Raw genomic sequence first — 25,532 nt, forward strand, 5'->3', positions numbered from 1 at the left:
CTTAGACAGTTCTGATACCCAGGCTAAGCAGGGTATGGTGAGAGATGGAAGAGAGAAAAATTCCCTGTGGGTTCACTTTGGACCTCCCTGCCTCTTGAGCAGTTTCTTGTTTGTGTAAATGTTTTGTGCTTGAGGATTTCATTATTGGCACAGCTGTTAAACTAGGCTCTCCTTTACCTGATAGAGTACTCAAGTCCGTGATTGTACATTACTGAAATTTCTAATGTGTTTAAACAAAATGAGGAATTTAATAGAAGGAGACTGGGATGTCTTATGGATGAGACCAGGACCTATGAAACACCTAGAGCCTGGTACTCTAATCACCAGTGGGACTTTCTCCTGCATTTTCATTTCTTCTCTCTGTGCGTCAGCTTCATTATTCCCTCCTACTGCTGTCTTGATCTCTCTGCTTCTCTGTTTGCCAATAACTTTTGGGTTTTGTTGTTGCTGTTCAGTTGCTAAATTGTGTCTTTTTGTGACCCCATGAATTGCAGTACACCAGGCTTCCCTATTCTTCACTGTCTCCGAGTTTGCTCAAACTCATGCTTATTTAGTTGGTGATGCCATCCAACCATCTCATCCTCTGTTGCCCCCTTCTCCTCCTGTCCTCAGTCTTTCCCAGCATCAGGGTCTTTTCCAGTGAGTCGACTCTGTATCAGGTGGCCAAAGTACTAGAGCTTCAGCTTCAGCATCAGTCCTTCCAGTGAATATTCAGGGTTGATTTCCTTCAGGATTGACTGATTTGACCTCTTTGCAATTTCAGCCACCCTGTGAAAAACTGCCTTATCTCAGTTCCACATTCAGTGTGCAGGGATGGACTCTGATTGGCCCAGTCTAGTTAAGGTGCCCCATCCTGAACCTGTAGCCAGGGTGCGTCACATTGCAGTAACATAGAAGATCCAGTTGCAAACCTGTGAAGGGTTGGGGGCGGGTGGTGCTACTGGGAAGATAGTACTATAGTTATTCAAAACAGTAAGAAAGACAGTGTTAGAGAGAACCTGAATTCTTCTCTCCCTGAATCCAATTCACTGTGCAGAGGAAAACTACTTGCTAAGCTGGTGAAAAACTAAGTTCTAATGTGCAGTCAAAGGGCATCTGAACCATCCTGTGTTGGTGTGGCTATTTCTCCATTCTCTCCAAAGGTGCTCAGGAGGTCTCTATCCTGCCCCGGTGATGCCAGCAGACAAGTGCTTTCATTGGTGCCATCTGGGTCTTTGTTTTTGCAAGCAGGTGTTCTTGTGTGATATTTTTGTGGCTCATGTGGGGCTTTGATGATAAAAACAAAACAAAATAAATTGTAGATCTCCCTTCCCCAGGGGCAGCCAAGGGCACAGTTCCCAGATATTTCTCCATATATCCATCAAAAGCGATGCCAACTTTGAGAGCCTGTAAGATTCCCTTTTTCCCGTGGCAGGTGAGAGCCCTGGCTCAGGTGCTCCTCTCTGGCATTTGGAGGTGTTCCCGTTTCTAGCATTATGCTTAGCACCAGATATGAAGGTCTGTCCTGAGAATTTCAAGACCAGGTGGTTTGGTCCCTAACGGTCCTACACTCTTCTCAACTTGAGCCTCTTTCCTAAATGTTTCACACACTCTATATAGCTGTGGTGATACTGGCTTGCCTCATTTCTTTGCACTGAGTTTACTAAGATCAGGTGAGTTCTGTGACCCAGAGTAGAATGGTTCATGGCCTTTTGAGCAAGAAAGTTTATTTTTCTAGTAAATTGGCAGATTTACCATTGTTTGCCTGATACTTGGGTAGTCTTCCTTGGAAACACTCCCAAATTCCCTCTATGTAATGAACTGTATACAGATGAGTAAGGAGTGTTTATTTTGGAGATAGTAAAAATAAGACTCTTGTGTATAATTCCAAATATAGATATATATTCTTCTGGTAATTAGCTTCATCACTCTCTGTCATTGTTTTTGACGGTATTTACACTAAACAAGAGGTAGTAATAATGGGACATTCTAGTTCAATCCTACAACCATATCTGCCTACAATAAAATATTTGCTTTTAGTGACAGAAAGTATTTCAGAAGTGTTCATTAAAACAATATGATAACTGTGTATCCATTATTAATAACCAAGATGGGGAATTACATGTTACATGACTCATGTAACCAATAGGGAAGCTGCCATTTCCATAATTATAAAGAATTCATATCACATCCATTTTACTATTCTGTATCATTTGACCCATTTATGGCTTCTTTTGAAAGAGTAAGATTTAAAAATTTATTAAGTTTTTCAAATGAAAAATCTGCCAGGTAATTTCTCCCTTCCATTGCTGGCAGTAGATGCTCTCCATCTAAGACGCCAAGTGTTGGGTCCCACAGCCCTTTCCTCTGACTACAAACAGTCAGAGTTCAGGATGCTCTGAGTTATGCTGACCCCAAGCGAGAGCCTGGGCAGAGGATGCACGCCCTCCTCTGGGACACCTTCCGAGGGGTAAATTGTGAGAAGGGAGTTTGGGAGGGTGATGTTGGTTTGGCTACATCTGGAAAAAGTTAAGCTGTGGGGTAAAGGGTATCCACTCAGTGTCCTCTTCTCTCTGTTCACTGCTCCAGTCAAAGGTTCTGACCAGCCCACTTGGAGAAAAAGTTGAGCAAATGCTCTGCAGGGCTGGCTGAGTCATCTGTCCTGCAAGTTCCCTCAAAAGTTGCTGCAATCACTGCTGCTATGATTCTTATTATACTGTCTTCTAGAGTTCACTGTAGGCTTGAGGAAGAGGTGGTGGGATGCAGGCTGGGAGATAGGCGAGCAGAAATGGAAGGCTGAGAGAAGATGGACTTTTATCTTCCAAGTTTTCTTTCTGGTCCAGAAGAAGGAATCAGTAGATGATGTTTGGCCTGTTATTCTTTTCTTTCACCCCTACTCCAAATCTCATCTGCGGTTCAGTTTGGAGTATCTTATACTTAGGGTCAAGGAGATCCCCAGGTTACTATTACACCCGAGAACCTGGGGCAGCATTTCTCCTAATACACTGCAAATTAGTATCAAGAGACCAGCTCCATTCCCACATGATCCAATTGCGTCACCCTCTCTCTCTTTTTGGACGGACATGTGAACAGCAGTTGCTGAAGTGATTTTGATGAAATGTGACATTTGCAGGCTGTGGCCACCAACCAAAGAATCTGAGCCACTATATCCAACATTTTACAGGCTACAAAATATAAGCTGGCCAGCATTTACTGCTTGTACTAATAGCTTGTGCCAAGTTTCCTAAGCCTATGGAGCAGACCTCTTACTGCTGCTAATTTTACTATCAGCAGACAAAAGGGAAATAGGAAACAGTATGGAATGGCTCAACGAGAGCATTTGTGACAGACATATGAACTTGGATTATCTGAAGACAGGGTGACTTTTTTCTAAGACTAAAATGGACTCAATGTGTACAGAAATAAAATGGGAAAAAATGTAATGTAGAAAAAGTTATATGCAAAGAGTCTTCTCTGGCCTCTCAGAATGGCATTGATTTACATATTGAGGCAGTCACCAGGGAAATGTTAAAAACCCTCTGGGGGAAATTTCCAATGTGATGGATAGAACTTTAATATTAATATAGGATTCATCATGATAATGTAAGTCATAGATCTAAATCTCCCTTCATCAATTGCATAGTCCCTTTCCAGCCTATTATGCAGGTAGCAAATGCTTTAAATAGTGTCATATAAGAGGCTTGAAGTCTGTCTTTATCTGTAGTTTCTGAAGTTCTGTTCACAGGAATAGTGACCCACTGAGTCATCCATCTTTCACTATGTTATCTAGGCCATTTGCATTTCCCTCCTTTTAATTAATATTTAGTGTTCCTTAAAATATACTTACATTGTACTTTTTTCACAAATAGAAAAAGCATAATTCAACACATTATTTCATATACATGCAGTGAGCAGGAAGGGAAGATCTGATTCTTAATCTGTTGGTGGATAATTATACAAAGAAGAAAAGTGATTTCTGGGTTTCTATTTGACTTAGTTATTAGTGCATTATTATCAACCATATGCATGTATATTATTCATCTTACTCTGGGTTTCCTAGTTCTATAGCACTGACACCAAACAAACTGGTGGCAGGGCCTCTCCAGAATCCTGTAAGACGATGGTCTTTTTGGAATGAGAACTATTGCAGTGTTGATAGCAGTATAATAAATGCCAGTAATAATAAATGTTAAGATTCATCTGCAGCTTTTTTCAGCAGAGATTCAAATATTCATTAGCGGAACGTATAAACACCTTTTCTTATCTTAGTCCAAAATGCAAATGAAAATAAATCCATGAGAACAGACTGCAAATAAGACAAAATGTTTACACAGGCAAGTAGACCCTCAAGTTCTACAAGGAAGAGGGGTTTTCCTTAAGCCTGGAATCACTGCATTATGCCCTTGTCTTTTGTGCATTGATTCCCTCTACTCCAGTTCTCTGCTCTTAGAGTAACCGGCGTTGACACTTGGGGTGTCATTTCATGTATTTGGTTGGTATATATTTTGTTGTACAAAGGTTCTAAGAAGTCCTGCTGTAAAGAAAATTACTTAATGGGTTCAGTTCAGCTCAGTTCAGTCGCTCAGTCATGTCCGACTCTCTGCGACCTCATGAATCGCAGCACGCCAGGCCTCCCTGTCCATCACCATCTCCTGAAGTTCACTCAGACTCACGTCCATCGAGTCGGTGATGCTATCCAGCCATCTCATCCTCTGTTGTCCCCTTCTCCTCCTGCCCCCAATCCCTCCCAGCATCAGAGTCTTTTCCAATGAGTCAACTCTTCGCATGAGTATTCCTAACTTTCTTTTGACCCTGAAAACCTATTTTTTCAAATAAGATCTAGGAACATAGTGGGAAATACTAACCTAATGGAGGTATTCATAAACTGGGGCTCCTTGATTTTTAAGCCTTGGTTTTCATTGGGAACTTTGAGATGAACTTCAATTTATCCTTTAAGTCTGACTTAGATGTCACTTCCTTTGTGAAGATTTCTCAACTTGCCCTAGGGTGTATATGTAGTTCTTCTCTTCACCCCCTACTCCCATAGCATTTTTCTCAAGTCCATATCAGTGTTTAGATCATGAGCTAGTTTATTTATTTTTTATTTTTCTCTAATCTACAATTTTCTTTATTTTAAGGAGTGTGTTTTTATTCTCAGTGTCCTACAGAGCACCTGGCTCATTGTAAGAGTTCAACAAATAACTGCTGAAGGAATGAATGAAAGCTTGGGAACTTAAGCAGAAGAATTACCTCTCTGGGGTGTTGATATATGATTAATGAATGAACCCTTCTGAGTTAAGTACTTTTTTCCATTATAGTGACTAATTCCCAGACAGATGATTAGATTGAGATTGACTCTGATGTGAAATGGTTAATCATTTGGCCTGCCAAAAATACAAGATTGACTGGTATTTAGTCTGTTTTTTCCCCTTGTATAGACATGAATCATATACTGTATATGAAAAATTCTAGCACCCGTTCATAGCAGAGATATTTTTCTTATCTTTACTCACTAACAGTCCATAACTCAGAATTTTCCTTTCTTTAACTGCTAAAAGAATAAAAAAGACATTTATAGACCCTTTTACTTTTCACCAAAACCTAGCATTATAAAGAACTGCAAACTAGCCTGTATTATACTTTTAGCCCTTTTATTTACAATATTTAAAACATTTTTCTGATATACTTCTAATTTCAAGCATACAAATTTTATTGTGGCTTAGGCATATTTTCTTCCCTTCCTTCCTTCCTGCCTTTGTTCTTGGCTTTATTTATTTTTTCTATCTTTGAAAAGATGGGCTAAAATGAATTAATAATCTCCCTCCTGGACTGTACCCTACTCTTGTTTTTCAGTCCCTCAGTTGTGTCTGACTCCTTAGGACCCCATGGACTGTAGCCCACGAGGCTCGTCTGTTCATAGGATTTCTCAGGCAAGAATACTGGAGTGGGTTGCCATTCCCTTCTCCAGGGGATCCTCCTGATCCAGAAATTGAATCCTCATCTCCGGATGCTTTGCCACTGAGCCACCTGGGAAGCCCTCTACCCTACTCTAGTTCCATGCCGATGTTAATCCTTTGGTGTATCACTTAATGTATTTGTGCTGCATGCTAAGTCACTTCAGTCATATCTGACTCTTTGTGATCCTATGGATTGTAGCCCTCCAGGCTCCTCTGTCCATGGGATTCTCCAGGCAACACTACTAGAGTGGGTTGCCATGCCCTCCTCCAGGAGATCCTCCCAACCCAGGGATCGAACCTGTGTCTCATTATGTTTCCTGTCGTGGCGGGTGGGTTCTTTACCATTAGCACCACCTGGGAAGTCTTTTAGGTACTCAATTCAGTTCAGTTCAGTCACTCAGTCGTGTCCGACTCTGCGACCCCATGAATCGCAGCACACCAGGCCTCCCTGTCCATCACCAACTCCCGGAGTTCACCCAAACCCATGTCCATCAAGTAGGTGATGCCATCCAGCCATCTCATCCTCTGTCGTCCCCTTCTCCTCCTGCCCCCAATCCCTCCCAGCATCAGGGTATTTTCCAATGAGTCAACTCTTCGCATGAAGTGGCCAAAGTATTGGAGTTTCAGCTTCAACATCAGTCCTTCCAATGAACACCCAGTACTGATCTTCTTTAGGATGGACTGGTTGGATCTTCTTGCAGTACAAGGGACTCTCAAGAGTCTTCTCCAACACCACAGTTCAAAAGCATCAATTCTTTGGTGCTCAGCCTTCTTCACAGTCCAACTCTCACATCCATACATGACCACAGGAAAAACCATAGCCTTGACTAGACGGACTTTTGTTGGCAAAGTAATGTCTCTGCTTTTGAATATGCTATCTAGGTTAGTTATAACTTTCTTTCCAAGGAGTAAGCGTCTTTTAATTTCATGGCTGCAGTCACCATCTGCAGTGATTTTGGATCCCAAAAAAATAAAGTCTGCCACTGTTTCCACTGTTTCCCCATCTATTTGCCATGAAGTGATGGGACCAGATGCCATGATTTTAGTTTTCTGAATGTTGAGCTTTAAGCCAACTTTTTCACTCTCCACTTTCACTTTCATCAAGAGGCTTTTTAGTTCCTCTTCACTTTCTGCCGTAAGGGTGGTGTCATCTGCATATCTGAGGTTATTGATATTTCTCCCGGAAATCTTGATTCCAGCTTATGCTTATTAGGTTGCCATAAATTTTGGAGGATGTAAGGACCCAAAAGGCTACATTTAAAACACTCTTTTCCACATTACCCTGTCCTCTTTTGAAGCTGTTTCACAAAGCCCTAACCTTACTAAGGACATTAAAAGGAATTAATATGCCAGGAAACTTAATTATGTTTCTGTCATAGAGAATAGGCTGGCAAATTAGCTGGGGTTAAGCTGCTCATTGTGAAGTGTTGTCAGAATGTAAAAAAGAGGCAGCATACCTGATTGGAAGAGGAAGAGGAAAAATACAGTTAAGCCAGAAAGGTTGTTAGACCAGGGTCAGGCATACCTGCTTTCTCCCCACCTCCCCACGTACTGTTTTGACCAACGAAGGCTCCTTTGCAGCTAAGTGACATTCGTTGGTACTGTTGGCACCATGAGGAAGCCTAAAACAAAAAGAGGAGGGATGACAGCAGTTGGGGAGGGGAGGGAGGAGGGAGAAAGGGACAGAGGAAGAGAGGAGGGAGACCATATGATGTAATGGGAAAAGCAGTCAGTTTAGCAAACTCGTTTCCAGTTTCCATGTAGCCTTGGGCAAGTTGGCTAGTTCAGAGTTTCTTCTTCAGGTGAAAAGTTTGTGGATTGCCAATGATCTCTAAGGGCTCTCTACCTCTAAAAGTAGGCAGCGAGTCTACGTTGATGACATGAGATGAAGAATTTAAGAGAGCTGGAGAGAAGAAAAAGGTATGTGTACATGGGGTTGTTAAAGTCACCCAATTCAGGTGCCCCTGAATTTGCTCAGGAGTAATTCCTGCTGTCTCACATCTGGGGGGGACAACTGATTAGACCTAGAAGTTTCTGTTCATTAGGTAGAGTGGAGATGAATATCTGGTTAATAAAGAAAAGAGCTGTTTTATATATAACCTCGACCAGGAAGCCAAAAGATGGTGGGCTATAGATAGAGTCCTAGTTTACCAGTTAAAAGCTGGCACCTGCTTTTTTATCCCAGGAAACCAAGCATGGAAATGGTGATTGGATCTTCAAATGCTCCTCTTTAGATGGGGTGCTTTCAACGGGCACAGACTCCTTGGCTAAGGACCAAGGGTTCCTGGGAACCAGTCTTCTGTAGCAGGGTTTACACTCAAGACTGCTTGAAAGCCAAACAAAGAGAATGAGTTTCACATTCTCACACAAATGCTCTGATGTCTGAATTCCAAAGGCAGTCCAGAAACAGAGCTCAGACTTGGACCCTTGACCATCAGAGTTCTCCCTGTAGTCCATTTCAGGGTAAGCCTGGGGACAGTCAGCTGTGGAATGTTAGAGGAGTAGAGTAAATTTCCAGGGCTGTAGGCTGTTAGTTGATTCCCCAGAAAGCACTCCTGTGAAGCCATTCTTATTTTTACATATGGCATATCTGAAAAAGGGATTATTCGGCTATTGCAGCATTTTTTGTTTTATGTGCCTCTGAAGGCAAGATATGTTTTGTCCTCCATCAAGTCTTAAAAAATATTTATCCTGGCATCTTCCCATTTTTCTCTCCACATGGAAACTCTTGATATTTTAAGACTAGTTGTGAAATCATTCCTAGGTATGCACATTACATTGAGATCTTAGAAAAACTTTGAAAGAAAATGAATAAAAAAAAAAAGATATTTCTTGTATGTAGCAGACATTACAAACTATTCTTTTGTTGGGCTTTCCTTGATTAGCAAGATGTAATAAAATGACGTATATTCTCACTCTGTGGCAGGTATGCTTTATCTAGTGGAACAGAATATTGAAACAGCATGGAAGATAAGAAAAAAAAATGAGAATTTGAAAAAATATCCTCATGATAGCATCATGAAAGCAGTGCTATCTTCTGGTTAAATAAGGCATGAACAATAATTTTGGGTTAGGTATGTTCTTCAATTATGCATTTGATTTTGGTAATAAAAGACTCATGTTTTTCAATAATGTTTGGAATTTAAATATACTGTTCCTTTTTCCTAGTCTTCAGGAGAGCACTTACCAATGCAAAAGTTACCTCTTACCCATTCTTGTCCATTAAAAATTAAATGCTTTTACAGTAAATTATTAAAAGTGCTAGGTTGGCTGCAAATCATCAAAGGTACCATAAACCATTATGCAAGCAAGCAAGCGAGAAGTCTGATTAAATCTAAGGGATCAGAAGGCATATACATCCCTCGATATCCATCGCAAATTCTAAACTACAAAAGCAACCATAAAATGCTACATTAAATTACTTTAAAAAACTCTTCCAGGATTTTCAATATTCAACAGCAACGTGCTTTTCAATTAAGTATGAACTAGGAACTTCTACTGCAAAGCGCAGATAGACCACTATTTAAAGGTTATTTCCTCTTTCTTTAAACCTGCAGCAAAATTAGCCTCATTTTTCCAACTGATATCACTCACTTAATGGAATTGAGGCATTCTAGCAGAGTTTGCTGAAAAGCTAGTTATCAGTTAGGTGCTGTTTTCCCACAAAGTATCTTTACTATCATTTAATTACACTGAAAAAGGAAATGATGGGCCCTGAATGTTGCAAAATCATGTTGAAAATGTTAGAAGTATTTAAGATATGTTTAAAGAAAAAAAATAATTCATGGCTTTTGTTTAAATTAGGTGAAAGTGAAAGTCAGTCGTGTCCAACTCTTTGCTACCCCATGGACTATATACAGTCCATGGAATTCTCCAGGCCAGAATACTGGAGTGGGTAGCTGTTCCCTTCTCCAGGAGATCTTCCCAATCCAGGGATCGAACCCAGGTCTCCTGCATTGCAGGTGGATTCTTTACCAACTGAGCCACCAGGGAAGCCCAAAAATACTGGAGTGGGTAGCCTATCCCTTCACCAGTGATCTTCCTGACCCAGGAGTCGAACTGGGGTCTCCTGCACTGTAGGCAGATTCTTTACCAGCTGAGCTACAGGGAAGCCCAATTTTAGGTAATATGCATCATATATGAAATAGCCAGCATAGTGCTTGGCACCTAGGAGATACTCAATAAATGGAGACTTTTCTTGTTGTTAACCCCATTTTTTATTAGAAAAATTCAGGCTTCACCAAGGCTAACTTGTCCAGTGTCACCCAGATGGGGTGAGCCGTTTGATTCAGGACACTGTGCTCTTCAATCTATGTCCCACCAAGTGCTAAAACCTGCCATGCAGACAGTCACTTAGCTACCTATAGATGCACAAAATGTCTACTGAACCAATTCCCTGACAAATAAAAAGAGAATATATAAAAGAAAGAAAAATATAAACATGGAGGTAAATTTTTGTCAAATTGCAATAATTGTGGGCAAGAGCAAAAGCAGCCCAAGCAAATGTTGATAGTTGGGTTATAGAAAGGGTCTATTCTAAAAAGAGTAGACCCTCTTTACTCCAGTATTCTTGGGCTTTCCTGGTGGCTCAGACAGTAAAGAAGCTTCCTGCAATGTGGGAGACCTGGGTTCAATCCCTGGGTTGGGAGGATCCCCTGGAGACGGTAATAGCAACCCACTCCAGTATCCTGGCCTGGAGAATTCCATGGACAGAGCTGTCTGGTGGGCTACAATCCATGGGGTTGAAAAAAGTTGGACACGACTGAGCGACTTTCACTTCACTTCACTTCGCTACTGTTCACATCTGCCAAATGGGGTGAGGATAGACATTTCTGCAGCTTAGCTGGGCTGGGTTTGGGTGGCTAACAAATATGAATGAATAAGTGAAAAGCAGACACTTGATGGTCAAACAAGTGTCAACTGATTTCATCTCTTTAAAGTGGTTCTCCAATTTTAATGTGAACCAGAATAACCTGGAAAGATTTTTAACCAATGCAGCTCAGCAGCTTCAGAGTTTCTGCTTCAGAAAATGGGGTATGGCCCAAGATTGTGCATTTCTAAGCAGCTAGTGACAGATGCTGCTGGAGCTGCTGGTCCAGGAACCCCACTTTGAGAACTACCAATTTAGGTTGTCTGATTTAACTATCACCACAGCCTTGTAATGTAGGTGTTATTGGCCCCATTTTATAGATGAAATAATGGATGAGTTTGGGAAGCATGTCAGAAGAATGGTTTGGATCCTGGTTAAAGGGAAGTTGAGAAACTGCCTTCAAAGAAAATTCAGAATTTCTGAATCACTCTACTGGTGACAGAAAGGCAAGACTACCACTGTTCATCTCTATCCTCCCACCACCCTCCAGACACAAAGATGTTACTAGAATGAGATAAAAACCCACTGATACATACTCAGCACTGCATGGCCCCAGAGACAACAATGAAAACTGAAACCATTCTTTCAGGAGATCCTTGAACATTCTAGATGGAGAAACTGAGTCACAGAAAGGTTTAACGACTTGTTTGCTTTGACAGGGTATGAATGGGCTTCTGTGCTGGCTCAGATGGTAAAGAATGTGCCTGCAATGTGGGAGACCTGGGTTCGATCCCTGAGTTGGGAAGATCCCCTGGAGGAGGGCATGGCAACCCACTCCAGTATTCTTGCCTGGAGAATCCTCATGGACAGAGGAACCTGGAGAGTTACAGTCCATGGGCTCGCAAAGAGTCTGACACGACTGAGCAATAAAGCACATGGTGTATGAGTGGCAGCACTGAGATATCAGATGTCCTGACACCCAATCAAGGTTTAATTATAAGAGGAAAAATGTGGAGCTTCTATTTGCCATCTTGATTGCCATTTGCATGAGCACCATTCAAAGAAGTGCCTGAATGCAGAGGCAGCCTCTGAGGTGAGATAGGTACTAGAACAGAAAGCAGAATTAATTTACTTATTGTGTATTTATTGAGTATCCTTTACATACTAAGCACTACTCTGGGTGCTGGGGATAAAATGGTAAATTGTGTGGACAAAATCCTTGTTTTTGCCTTCTAAAAGCAGTAAGATAATCAACAAAGTGAATAAAGGCAGAAGAAAATTCAAACCAGATAATGTTGGAGAAATGACCACAGACTTAGAAATTTATAAATTTGGTTTGATGGTTTACTAAAGATTCAGAAAGAAATGCAAGGGCTTGACTATCAGCCAGAGATTGGAACTTTCACACCCGATTTCTCAACATTTCAAATTTATGGGTTCTTTTAAATCTGTGATTTAAAAATACCCCTGCTAGACTTCTCCAGAAATTATTTCAGGATCCTAAGAGGAGGGATGCTCTTGTACTACATGTAAATAAACTATAAAAAGTTAATGATATACTCTTGAAAAGTTATGCAGGAATACATTTGAAAGTAGGGAAAATAATAGTCTGTGAAAGCATGTGTAGAACTAAACAAAGTTTCAAATAATAAGAATAAAAGATTCAAATAGGCATTTCAAAGTCAAGGGCAACAATCACAGTAATAATTGATTCAAGTTAGAGTCACCAATGGGCAGTTCAGCAAGTGGTGGTTCCTCTCTTCCCAACTTTGACGTGAATGTCATAATAGTAGCTTGAAGTCAGCCATGTTATCGTTTTGTTGCTAAGTTATGTCCGACTCTTTGCGACTATATGGACTGTACCCCTCCAGGCTCCTCTGTCAGTGGGATTCTCCAGGCAAGAATACTGGAGTGGGTTGCCATTTCCTTCTCTAGAAGTCAGCCATGGTGGGAGTATTTAAACCAGGAAATTAGTAAATGAATGCTACAATGCAGACCTTTATAATTATTACTTTTCTCCAGAGGGAAAATGCCTCCATAGGCCTGTCCTGCCTCTCTACACATCTTGCTGAATATTCCAAGAACGTAATGTTCTGACCTCTCTTAACCTAGGCTATTTCTTAGAGTTGTATCTGCAGTGAACAGCTTTGAAGGATGAGGTAATATCTCCCTCTGGGACAAAAGAGTAAGCTTGCTTGCCACTTGCTGTAAAATTGGTTAATTCTTAAAGATAAGTATTTCTCTCCCATAATGCAACTTTCTTCATTATTTGGACACTATTTGAAGTGGGGAAGCAAAGCTAAAGTGGCCTAGTGGGTGGGGCTCCTGGGTCAATCCAGTGAATTGTTGCCATGGTTTCCACTGCTGGATGCCTCCTGGGTAATGATGCTTCATATACATGAATTGTGACTTCATATGGGATCCTATCTGGGGCCTTCACGTTGCTTTCATAGGACTTGGGGGCAGTAGGAACCAATGTAAGCATGCTAATACTCGTCATGCTTGCTGTGCTGTGAGTAATCAAGTCTGTGGTCTCACCTAAATTTACCAAGTTCTCTGATACTTCAGCGAAGTTGGAAGTTGATGGTGTCCACTAGGTGGCAGCAGTCATCCAACCCCAAAGAGTTCTTGAAGACCAACTTCTGCACAATGGACTAAATCACCTTTGCCTTGGACAACACTCTTAAGGACCCCTACTGACTCTAGGGTGGTTTACCAATGGCTTGCCAGTTTGTCTGCCACTTGGAAGACTAAGACTGGTAGATTAAAGATATTCCTCTTTGTGTCATGAACTGGGTAAACACATCATGTCTGCCCGTCAGACTTCACTTGAGCTACATAAAGGTAAAGGTCCGTCTTCTGCTCAGAAGAACTAGAATTAGGCTATGATCAAGACTGCCACCATTACCATCTGGTTTCGTCATTGTGCTGGGCGTGGCAGCACATCCACCAGCACAGGCTGGGCACACTGAAGGATGCTTCTTGTGGATGCAGAGTCTTTCACTGCATCCCAGACGTGTGACTCCTGCTAAAATTTGGCCTATTTGTTCAGTGGTGAAGGAGGCCACATTACATGCAACATTACCTCTTGTTTCTGGCAGATTGACTCCACTGAATTTTCATCCCGTTTAGGGACTACTGATATTGCCTCTCTGCTTTCACAGTTTGTCAGGGTATGGTACTACTATTCCAGTCCAAATAGCCAACTCTAGCCACATCACTGTGGCCTTTACAGCTAAACTGTGTCATCTGTTAGGCTTTCTGGATCTTTTGCAAAGACCATCTAACAATGGCCTAATAGTCAAAGAATTTAATGGACATTCCATATTCTCTGTCATCTGCAGTATTGTTGAGTGCTGGAATGGCAGTCTTAAAAATCAACTAAGAAAAGCTTATGATTCTTTGTCCCTTACCTTTTCTTGGTCCACACACTTTAGTAAGGCAATTTGGTCACTTAACGTGGCTGTTTCAAGAAGGATTTATTCCTCTTGGTCACTCCTGGTTAGTAATTGGGACAAAAGGCATAGAGAGTTATATAGAGCTATTTTGAAAATATGGGATTCCATCCTGGCTTTTCCTGGGTATGTTATGTCTTTGTTTTCTCTAACAGAGAAAAGAATAGTAACCACTGTGGCAAAATCTAGCCCCTTTAACCAAGTAATCAAAATTAACATAATCAGAAATGGGATAAATGGAAATTGTGTGTTACCGGAAAAGATGCAATGAGAAGAACACAGTATCTGTGAGATTCCTGTCAAATAGATATAGCTTGATTCTAATCTTGAGAAAATATAAGACCAATTTGAATTTAGAGACTTACTGCATAAGATCACTGACCTATATTCTTCCAGATGTCAAGGTCAGGAAAAACAAAGATAGACTGAAGAATTCTTCCAGACTAAAGGAGATTAAAGGAGATTTATGATCTCGGGTTGGATCCTTGAGTAGTACAAATTCTTTTTTGCCTTTTACTATAAAATGTTAGGACAATTGATGAAAATTAAACGATATTTGTAGGATGCATGAGATCTGGGTATCAATGTTACTTTTACAGATTTTAATAACTATACTGTGGTTATGAGAGAGCATGTTCTTGATTTTTTGATGGAAATACGTATGTATTTATTAACTTTCCCACACAGTGTTCATGGGGAACATATATTTACATACACAGCATAATAAATACATGTTGAAAAGCATTAACATTTCATGGAAAACGTTTTAAAAAAAATGAGGAATCATTTCAGACAAGATAAAATATCCACTGAAAAAAGATTTAGACACAATTTAAGAAGAAAGGAGGGAGGTCACAGTCTTCCTGGTCATCCTTCAGGGGAGTAGGACTTCAAGGGGGCAAAACATTAAGGATATTTTTATTCATTGGTTTTTAACTTTTAGAATATTAGATATATGTTTGTTTTCATTACGAATAGGCTGATTTTGTCATCAGCTGTGGAAAGGAGGTTGTTAAAAGTTTTAATTGGGATGATCAAGCAAAGTCTCTTTGGCCAAAGCTGTGAAGGATAAAGAGATAGCCCTGCAAAGATCTGGGGGCAGTGGGGAACTAAGACAGCCAAGGGCCCTGCTGAGCAAGATCTTAGTATGCTCAAGACTCTATAAGAAGATCACTGCCATTGGGAGACCTACATGCTATTCCTAATTCTAATAGCTTGACTTTGAGCGAGTCTTCTTACCCAATTGTGATGTCACATTCCACGTCTCTTGTGCAGCCCCATTTGTCAGCATATTATAGTGCCTGATAAATATATATTGACTCAATGAGTGGATGAAGAAATTGATCTGAAAGATGAGAGCAAGACTGGATAATTTCTAAAGACTTTTATGGGTTTAAAGTTCTATGACTCATTTAGTATTTATTGAATGTTTGCAGAATGCATGCCAGGGTGTGAAATGTTTTAAGCTGGAGGAGGATGGCATGAATGAGGCTTGGTTTCTGCTTTTGCCACATTTAAAATCCAGTGAAACAGGCTTCCAGGAAAAAGTGATGCAAAATCTGGCACTAAAATAAATTTAACGTAGGAGTCAGATCTCTTCTCCTCTGCTTTTATTAACTATATTTGCTCTCTTGGTATAAGTTATTTTGGTCCACAATGCTAGATTTGAAGAGGGGTACAGGAAGATTCAAAGCAAAATGTGCTTCTGTCTTGGTGAGGAAATAAAATTCTCCATTTTTTTAGCACAGGCAAATTCCAGTAGCAGGCTTAGTGAGTGCAGGAAAAGATGATCTTTGCAGTGGGAGAGTATTTAGTTCTTTTCTCACAGGGTCTGCAAAATGCTAATAATAATAATCACCTATAGAAGGCTATTGTGTTCCCTGACACTGGGCTTGGCTTATGTCTATTATAATTCCTCAACCATGTTGCAAGACAGATACTCCTTTCCTCCTCCTCTGTTTTATTATTATTTAGAAATTTTCTTTAAAAATTAAAGGCCTTAAGATTCTTGCCCAAGGATCATAGGCAGTGAGAAGCAGATCTAGGTTTCAAATCCAAATTTTTCTGATGCCGCTACTGAGACCCTTTCCACCACACAGTGCTTTCTAGGTCATTTCAAATATTGCTTCTGGTTCTGGCCCCTTAACACTCAATGCATCTGTTGTTTTTAGAATAGGGCTTCTGTAGTTGGCCTTCATAAGCAGTTATGAGCCCGTGCTAGGTGCTGGAAAGTGGGTTGACTCAAAGTGTGATGTAATCTCAGATGAATTGTTTACTCCCATTACAGACAGCACTTCAGTCCTACGAGTACAGAGCACAGAGTTGTATTGCTTAGAGTGAAAGCTAAGCTGTCCTAAGAAAGTGAAGTGAAAGTTGCTCAGTTGTGTCCCAACTCTTTGCGACCCCATGGACTAAATAGTCCATGGAATACTCCAGGCCAGAATACTGGAGTGGGTAGCCATTCTCTTCTCCAGGGGATCTTCCCAACCCAGGGATTGAACCCTGGTCTCCTGGATTGCAGGTGGATTCTTTACCAGCTGAGCCACAAGGGAAGCCCGTCTTCAGAAAGAGGCCCTACTAAACAGTGGCTTATGGAACAAAGATTTTTTGATGTGGGTGATTTTTAGTCTTTTTAAATTTGTTACAATATTGTTTCTGTTTTGTGTTTTGGTTTTTTGGCCCCACAGCATGTGGGATCTTAATTCCTCAATCAGAGATCAGATCTACACTTCCTGCTTTGGAGGACAAAGTCTTAACCACTTAAGGGAAGTCCCAAGATTTTTTTTTTCCTCATTCACAAACCAGTCCAGGATGGATGAGTGGGTCCATTTGCTTTGTGCAGTCATTCAGGCTTCCTCCTATCTTGTTTCTCCCCACCCCTTAGGGCACTGTTTCGTTCTCCATAGCTGAATGGAATTTGCAGATAAATCCCCGTCCCGGCTCATGAGAAATGGTAAGAAAGTGTACAGCACATGTAAGGCCTAGCTCTGGAAGTGACACACATCACTTCCAGCTTGTATTCTTATGGGGAGACCTCAGTCATGTTACTGTGCTTAGTTGCTCAGGACAGAATTCTGGGGGTGGGGAGCTGGCACTACACTCAGCTAAAACTCTATTACTGGGGAAGAAGAGTGGGATCGATTTTAGTGGGCAGCTATAAATCTTTGCCATGAGTACCCTGTGTAAATCTCTATCATAATATTTGTAGCATAGCTTTATTTATCTTCTTGCACTAGCCTGTGAGCTCCTTAAGAACCAAGGCCTGTGCTTTCACTTCTGAATCCCCAGTATTTAGTTCACTGCCCCTCTTATATGAAGCACTAGTTTTATTTCTATTGAAGAATGAATGAGGCAAGTGGAGTGTATAGGTTTGGGGGAGCAGAACAAGGGAAAGATGAGCAATACTTTCATTACCTAATTCAGAAAGCAAACCTGGCTTATCTAGGGCACTGCACTCCAAGTTATAAAAGCTTTGCTATGAAAAGAATGAACTATTTCAGTCCGAAAATAAGGTGAAATTCAAATGTGATGTTTTACAGCTCAACTCAAAAGAAACAATTGCTTGATTGTGACCAGGTGACCTCACTTCTCTCCTCAGTCATCAGCAAGGGGAGAATATAAAACAGGTGGACCTGTGAGTTTACACAATTTTTAAACAGAGGTAAGGGATGTAAACGTAGTTTTGAAGCACACAGAAGGAGGTTCTTATATAAAACCTGATTTCCCAGTTAGAGTGACATCAGAGCAGGGACCAGGCACCTCTGTTCTTCTGCAGACCCCGCCCTCCAATCCCTCTAGAAGGACAGTTTCCAGCTGGCCTAAGTCAGCAGAAACAAGCAGGGCTGCCCACACTGGCCTCCTGGAGTCAACAACAGATGGTGGATGGGCAAAGCAAACTAATGGAGCCACCAGATGCTCTCAGATTTGGTTTGCAAACTCACTAGGCTGGTTACCATGACCATTGTTGCTATTGCGCATCATATTTATTTGACAGCATTGTCCAGCGCTCACATTTCTCTCTCAGGCACAAGCTAAAGAACGTGTGCATTGCATTTCAATTAGCACTTTTCAGAACGCAAGGGAGTTCTGAGGCTGAGGACACTAGTATGCAATTCACGCACAAAGGCTATCCACAGAGCCCATTTCAATGCTCTGATGTAGCTGAAAGGTCAACAGCTTGAGCTCAGCTTTTTGAAATATAGATTTAGAAAAGTTCCTTGAACACGTTACAACATGCCCTGTTGGCATTCTTGTCCATATATTTGGAAGAATCAGTCATGACTTTAAGATCTCTTTCCATCCTTCCCATCTCTTTCCATAGTCCTAGTGAGAACCTAGCTTAGTATGGAACAGACTGTATGACAGTTTAACAACTCATCCATCTCCCCCATTTGGAATACGTGTTTTTCCACATGAAAGGCTTTCGGCAGTGAGTTGGCAGCCAAATGTCAACATGGCATCAAATTCTAGAGAGAACCCTAGTTTTCTTGGATAAGGGTCAGCAAAACAGGGTCTGGGTTCTGTTCATTCAGCATCTGGGTGTATGATGTCACTCCTGCAAGATATTTTTAACATGAAAAGAGATGCTTTCTAGGAAGAACTCTGTAGAGGATAGTTTGGTCAAAGGCACAGAGGTGAGGAGAATGGTGAAAGCAAGGTATTGGGCCAGGTAACATGGGCTTGTAACTGATCCTTTCGAATCGGGTCTCAACAAAGATTCAGGCCTCCCTGGTGGCTCAGCAGTAAAGAATCCGCCTGCAATGAAGGAGACACAGGAGATGCAGGTTTGATCCCTGGGTCAGGAAGATCCCCTGGAGAAGGAAATGGCAACCCACTCCAGGATTCTTGCCTGGAAAATTCCATGAACAGAGGCATTGTTACGAGTCAGACATGACTGAGCATGCGTGCATGCAACAAGGGTTCTCCTGCCTGTTGTTCTTTGAGCCAGTAGAATAAGAGATCGAGTTTGGTTCAGGAGCAAAGTGAAGTTTTATGCTTTGAGAAATGGAGAGGGGCCAGCTTGGGCTCTAGAGCACCCACCCTCCCGGCCGGGCCATGGGCGGGGCTGCTTTTCAGGGTTTCCGCAGGGCTCTTCAAGGAGGGGGCAGATCTCTCCTGTGGCAGGTGCAGCTGGGCTGCTCAGGCTTCAGATCTCAGTGCCGGGCGCAGCCCCACTGCACGAGGGGCACTGCTGCCATCCTGAATCTCGTCCTTTTATACGTGATGGTTCTGCACATGGTCCCCAAGCTGAGGTGTCAGCATGACTGTTCTACACTTGGAGCTCTGGTCTGAAGGGCTAGATGTGAGGCCTCTTCCCCAGGCGCCCAGTGAGCAAGTGAAATTAGATGAAGCACAAAGGAAAAGAAAAAGAAAAACAAGGTTAGATTTTAGTTTATTACCCAGATTCTATTTTTATTTCCTAGAAACTGTTAATGGGCTTTGCGGGTGACAGGCACATCCTGAAGGACTATGAAACTGTCTCAAAGCCATCTTTGGGGGCATTTGGAAACTGACTTTAAGGCAGTGTGGTGTGCTGGATGGAGAGTCAGAAAATCCAGTTGTCTCCATTCGGAACTCTTGTCGCTTCTGTGGAGCGGTTTCCCTTTCGTAAAATCAGGGTGTGGGACTCCCTGGGTGACCCTCAGTAGGCCACATCCACCTGGTGTAGCAGGTCTAAAGTTGAGCAAAGAGAAGGACAGAGCATGCCTGGTGATTCTGATGCAGGGGGCTGGTGACTACCCTTAGAGAAATAACCAAAAGGTGAAGTGATAACCAAAAGATGAGTAAGATGAAAGAAGGGCATTTAGTGTAATCCTTGAGTGGTATTTAGGTCTTCCCTCACCTGTGAGTGTTTTGTGCACCACGTATTACTGCTCCTGGGAGTAAGCAATGCTGGCTAGATCTGGAGGCAACAGGTGGGCATTTTATTATATTTATATCTGCTGTGAAAGAGAGGTTTTGTCACCATGGTCCTATACCAAGTCCTTGGATTGGGAGGGTTATGGAGAGCTCTTTCTGCATTTCTTCAACAAAGATGCAGCTTCATAACTGTCACACTTTTTGCCTCTGAGGTAGATCAGGAAGTAGGTAGGGGGCTTCTTGGTGTGACTGGAGAGAGCAGAAGCTAGAGAGTAAACAGGGAAAGTGAATGGGAGTCCCGTCCTTCAGAACCTCCATTAGGGAATGGAAAGAGCTGGCAACGTTGAGTTATGGGGCCGTAATTCCATCTTAGGATTCTGGCAATGGCATAAGCCACCTGAGTTCTTTCTTGTTAGCTTATGAACATTTCACCGTACCCTACTGGCTTGCTTTGGAAGATTAATAGCTGTGTAAATTACAGTTGTTTTAAAATACTTGCATTTTACCTCAACATGAGACTTTTCTGTGGGTATGGAAGTGGCCTCAACTTACGTCTCCCTGGGTGACATGCCCTGTTCTGTGCACTAACGCAGTTTTATAAAATAAAAAGGGTCTTGCGCTGATGCAAACTTCACAAAAGGCCATGAGCCTTGAGTCAGAACAATCTAAGCTGGAAAAGAGCAAATGAAAAAACACGAAGGAGAGAAAGAGAGGAGTGTGGGGGAAACCCAGGAGAGAAGTGTGGCTAGAGTAGAGAACTTGAGAGGGTGTGTGTGTGAGAGTGTGTGTGTGTGTGTGTGTGAGAGAGAGAGAAAGAGAGAGAGAGATTCTGAATGTACAAGGTACAGACAATGAAGGCAATATGCCTTTGAAGGTATATTTGAAGAAATGTAATTTAAAAAATTTCTGTGTAGAAAATGGGTGGAAATAGGATGGAAATGATACTCCAGATGGATTGGTTGCTCAGGATGGCCCCGTGGGTGGCAGGCTGATTGGAACAGGTCCGTGAGGGGAACAAGGAGCTTTATCTTGAGGCTGCCTTTACATGGTGAACATTGCTTTTGTTTACTTAGATTGTGTGTTTGGGGTGGCTTGCTGAGGAGCGGGTGGACTTGACGGGTATGTGACTTTCTGCTTTTCTGTGCCAAAGGCAGAGAAACCCCCTTTATCTTCCTGCCTCCTGCTTCTCTATTAAGTTGTGCTTATGTCCAGGTTTCTTGGTTTTCATACAAATATGTTACATCCATATCATATTCCAAGGATAAGGCTAAGGCCAGAGAAATCCATGTCTCCCAATTTCCTGCTCAGTGTCTGTTAAGCTCTTGATGACATGGTATTACTCTTTGGGGTGACAGTTATTTAATGATTTATTGAAATTGTCTGAATTCCTTAAACCAGAGTTCAGATCCTCTCCCTAGGCAGAGGGTCTGCAGCGATTTTAGCTCTCATGCCTGGGCTGGTAAATAATATTGTGGATGGCTCTGGAATGCAAGGGGAGGGAAGAAGACAAAAGGAAGGAGTAAGAGAAGAAAAGGGGAACAGAACAGAGGGGAGAGAAGCAATGAAAAGCAGCTCAAGGACAGGATGGTGGTGAAGGGACCAGTTGCTCCCAATACCCTCTCACTGACCTAGAAGGGAAGAGGAAGGCGTCCTGGGAGGTGAGCGCAGCCTCTCACTTTCACCACGAGGGGGCAGACTCGCCTTACAGGAAAGAGCAACAAGGTGGGAAGGCCTCGGAGTAAATACGATTCTCTGCTACAGAGGATTCAGTGTTGACCTCATCCTTCACTCCCTGCCGCCCTTCACGTCCCCCAACAACTTAGAGCCCTATCTCTGAACTCAACGCCTGCGTAGATTAAAGCAAAAAAAAAAGAGAGAGAGCCAACTTTGCTCAAACTCAGATTCTCACTTAATGTAGTGTACAGAATTATAATTAAACAGATATCACCTATAAAAAAATACTTCGTGACAACATCTCACCTTATTATTTAAAGTGTAGAATCACCCAAGTTTTTATGCAACGCTCCCTTTTCTGTTTGTTGTTCTTTTTGACTGAAGGGTTATTGCCTATGCATTATAGGTTCATTATTGTTGCAGGCGTTTCAAAAGGTTGGAAAGGGCTCTTTATTTCTTCCAACTCCTTTGCAGTCTTTGCTTCTCTTACATTTTCAGTACAAGGTGATCGAGTCCATGGAAATGTGTTTGTAAGTTAAAAAACAAATTCATAAAGTTAGAGGAATGTCTTTATTTGGAGAAGGATTGGGAAGAGCCAAATTACTGCAGCTAGTTCCTTAGTGCTTAAAAAGCAATTGTCCAATGCACGTGATTGCTTCTGAACATAATGAGACTGGCGTAGTGATAACAAAAGGAAGGCTGAGCTATTAAAGAGGAACTACTTCCTCTGCTTCCCCAAGTTGCTAAGTATTATTACCCCAAGTAACTGCATTCCAGGGTCCATACTCTTTTCCTTCTGGTAGAATTTGCCCTTTTTTGAGCCATACAGATCAAATTAACTCCAGTGAGAAACTATGTTTTCCAAAATAGACTTTCTAAGTAGCCAATTAAAAACAGAATCTCTTAAAAACAAAAATCTCCTCTTTGAAATGGTGATTGGACCTCTGAGATAAAGAATCCCATTTGCAAGTTAAAGAGGAAAAATAAGAACTTTCCACTATCAACTGGTTGAATAAGAACAGAGGAAAATGCGACTTGTTCTCCTAAAAAAACAAATAAATAATTAAAAAATTAAAAGGATACCAAATTGATTGAATCATTGTGGGAAGTTTGGCTCCATTGGTCTCTCGCTTTTCAATATGCCCCAGTTAGCAATAAAACTCAATTTTATGTGAGTATGTGAGGCGATAGCTTTATTCAAATTGTCTGTTAAATTTGGTGGCACAAGAAGAAATGAAGCAAAGCTACTGTTGTGTAGTAAGGTCTTGGGTCTTACTATCTACTCATCCCTAAGAATAATGAGAAGAGCATTACCTCCATTTAAGATTTATGTAACTTTTTATGAAATGCCATCACGCTAATTTAATTGGCGGGCTCTTTAACATTTATAATCCATTAAAGTGACTGGGAGATGATTACCTCCGGATGTGGTTTCTGTTTTCTCCTGTGTTACCAGCTGCATGCCAATGTTCTGAAACCCTTGCAAGAAAAAAAAGAAAGAAATACCTGCTAAAATAAGTTGTTGCTCTTAAAAAACCGGAGAAATAATGACAAAGAAGGATTTGCTGTTAGTTTCTGTCTTTGCAGCAGTGGAAAATTGGGAGAGGATCAAACATTGTCTCTAATTTGGCCACCACCTTCTTGGCTGAATATGAGTGTTTTTAAACGACATCTATCACAGTCCTCATCAGGGCTGTTGATTTGTATCCTGCAGAAATGTGATTCAAACTTTTCTGGGATACAGACTGGGAAGAAGTCTCAGTAAGACCTGTAATGACATCTGAAATTTCCTCTGAAAGTTGATGTGATCTTTTATCTGAAAATCAAAGGCTTTGCCTCAGACTTCGAGATCCCCTCTGTTAGTTAATTGGTGTTAAGAGAGAAGGTCTGATAGATGCAGACAGGCTGACAAAACTCAGGTCTGTTTTTTTCAACTAAGTGTGAGCACCAAGGCTTTGGGTTTCTCTTATATTGGCTCCATCCCCTGAGAGCTTTGTTTGTTTTTAGTATCTAATTTTATTGTTCATTCTTAACCAACCATCAAGTCTTTTAGAAAAAGTAAACCAAAAGTAATTATTTGGAGAACACAAAGGCCATATCTGTATATGAGATCAAACATTTCCACCTTTTCCTTGCTATTTACCGCTGAACAGCTCCTCTTTTTCTCTAGCACATTCTACTTGTTCTCTTGGCAAACAAACAGCAGGGGATGTCTTTAGGCTAATTATACGGGGACCATTATGGGATCCTGCAGGCACCAGGATGAAGCAAAGCTCCATCTCCGCTTTAGTTTTAGGGGGAAACTAAACTTGAGTGGAGGTCAGGCCTATGCTGGCTTCTCATAATTCTGGTCTAGGTGTCCTTCCCGCCCACTAAACAGGAGGACCCTAGGTATCCAGAAGATGGCTTCTAGTATCTCATAGACAGGTGGTTTCATGTGGTCTAGTGTTATTTCACGATCAACCCCTCCCTTCACCTCTGCCAGAAGGTTGAGTATGGGTGTGAGAAGATGAGCAACAAAAAGAGACAGAAAAATAAAAAAATAGTAATCACCGAAAATACAGACTTCTCTTTTCATTTGAAAAAAAATCTCAGCATAAAATCTGAGAGCCACATAAAGGAGTATGAGAAGTTCTCTGAAGACCAGGTGTTCTGCCCAGACTGCAAGCCCAGCCCCAAGATCCTGCCAAGTCCTCCTTGCTCTAGACATCAACGCGTGTCAGCAGATGATAGACACCCGATTCAGACTTCTCCTGAAAGGAACCCCAGGGATACCTCTTGCTTTAGGGATCGTGATGTTACGGACTTTCTCTGCATCTCTCATTTGTATTTGTTCATTCTTCAGTCAGATAGGCAACGTGGCTGCCAGATGCTTGAGATGTCTCATCGACCATGTTAGGGACCCCAGCAGACTGGGCAGGGGATGTAAAGTCAGGTCAGGGTCACATGCCCACCCTGGAGCCAGGGGTGCATGAGGTTAGTGCCACCCAAACTGCAAGGAATGGGCTTTCTGCAGGAAAGATAGGGTCCACTAATAAAAAAAAAAACATATAGGGATGTGATTCTGGGCACCCAACACTAGAAAATGTCCATTACATGTCTCTATTTATACATATCAAGAATGCCACTGCTTCAGGGAGCACTACTATCTTGCCATTGCTAATCTGGGTTTCCAGGAAACTGTAAAGCTGCTTTCTCTTCTTTGTTCCCTTAGGTCTAGTCTGAACCTGTACATTTGGCCTCTGCTCCTGCCCTCACATGGAGCTTCCATCACAGGACACGATGCTCCTCTCTCTTTTTTTAAAAAACTTTTTATTTTGAATTGGGGTATAGCTGATGAATGATATTATGATAGTTTTAAATCAACAACGGAGGGACTTAGCCATACATATAGATGTATCCATTCTTCCCCAAACTCTCCTCCCATCCAGGCTACCACATAACACATAAGGCTCCTCTTAAACTTCTTAACACTTGTGGATTCCTTAAATGGTGGCCCAGTACCTGCTTTGGCTTCATCATGGGCACCCCCGGAATCCAGCAACTGTCTTCTAGAGTGGACGTGGTTCTCTGTCCTTGCTCTGGTGCTGACCCCTTGCATGTCTGAAGCCCTGTTCCTCATATTGGTCTGATTGGTCCAGTCCCTCTTGGCCCCACCTGGCCTGCTCTGTCTCAGGTACTGACCAGGTACTGATGGGAAGATGGCTCATTACACTGCAAAGAATCTGCTGGCTTTGCAGCTCTGCAAAGAACCTGTGCACAAACTGCTGCTTGGCCAACATACTTATTTACTAGCCT

General features: G+C 41.8%; 2 long non-coding RNA genes across 2 annotated transcripts in view; both read left to right on the forward strand.

Annotated features, from left to right (window-relative positions):
• LOC147374085 (uncharacterized) overlaps positions 1–25,532 on the forward strand; it is a 103,499-nt gene that overhangs the window by 28,271 nt on the left and 49,696 nt on the right. The window lies entirely within an intron of this gene.
• Positions 15,471–19,576, forward strand: LOC147374087 (uncharacterized). The gene is made up of 2 exons (XR_015163185.1): positions 15,471–17,154; positions 17,741–19,576. It is a non-coding gene; the product is annotated as an uncharacterized LOC147374087 (long non-coding RNA).

This window comes from Bos grunniens, chromosome 4, assembly GCF_055505025.1.
Source record: "Bos grunniens cultivar Pamir isolate PY7600 chromosome 4, Bosgru_T2T1.0, whole genome shotgun sequence".
Taxonomy (NCBI): domain Eukaryota; kingdom Metazoa; phylum Chordata; class Mammalia; order Artiodactyla; family Bovidae; genus Bos; species Bos grunniens.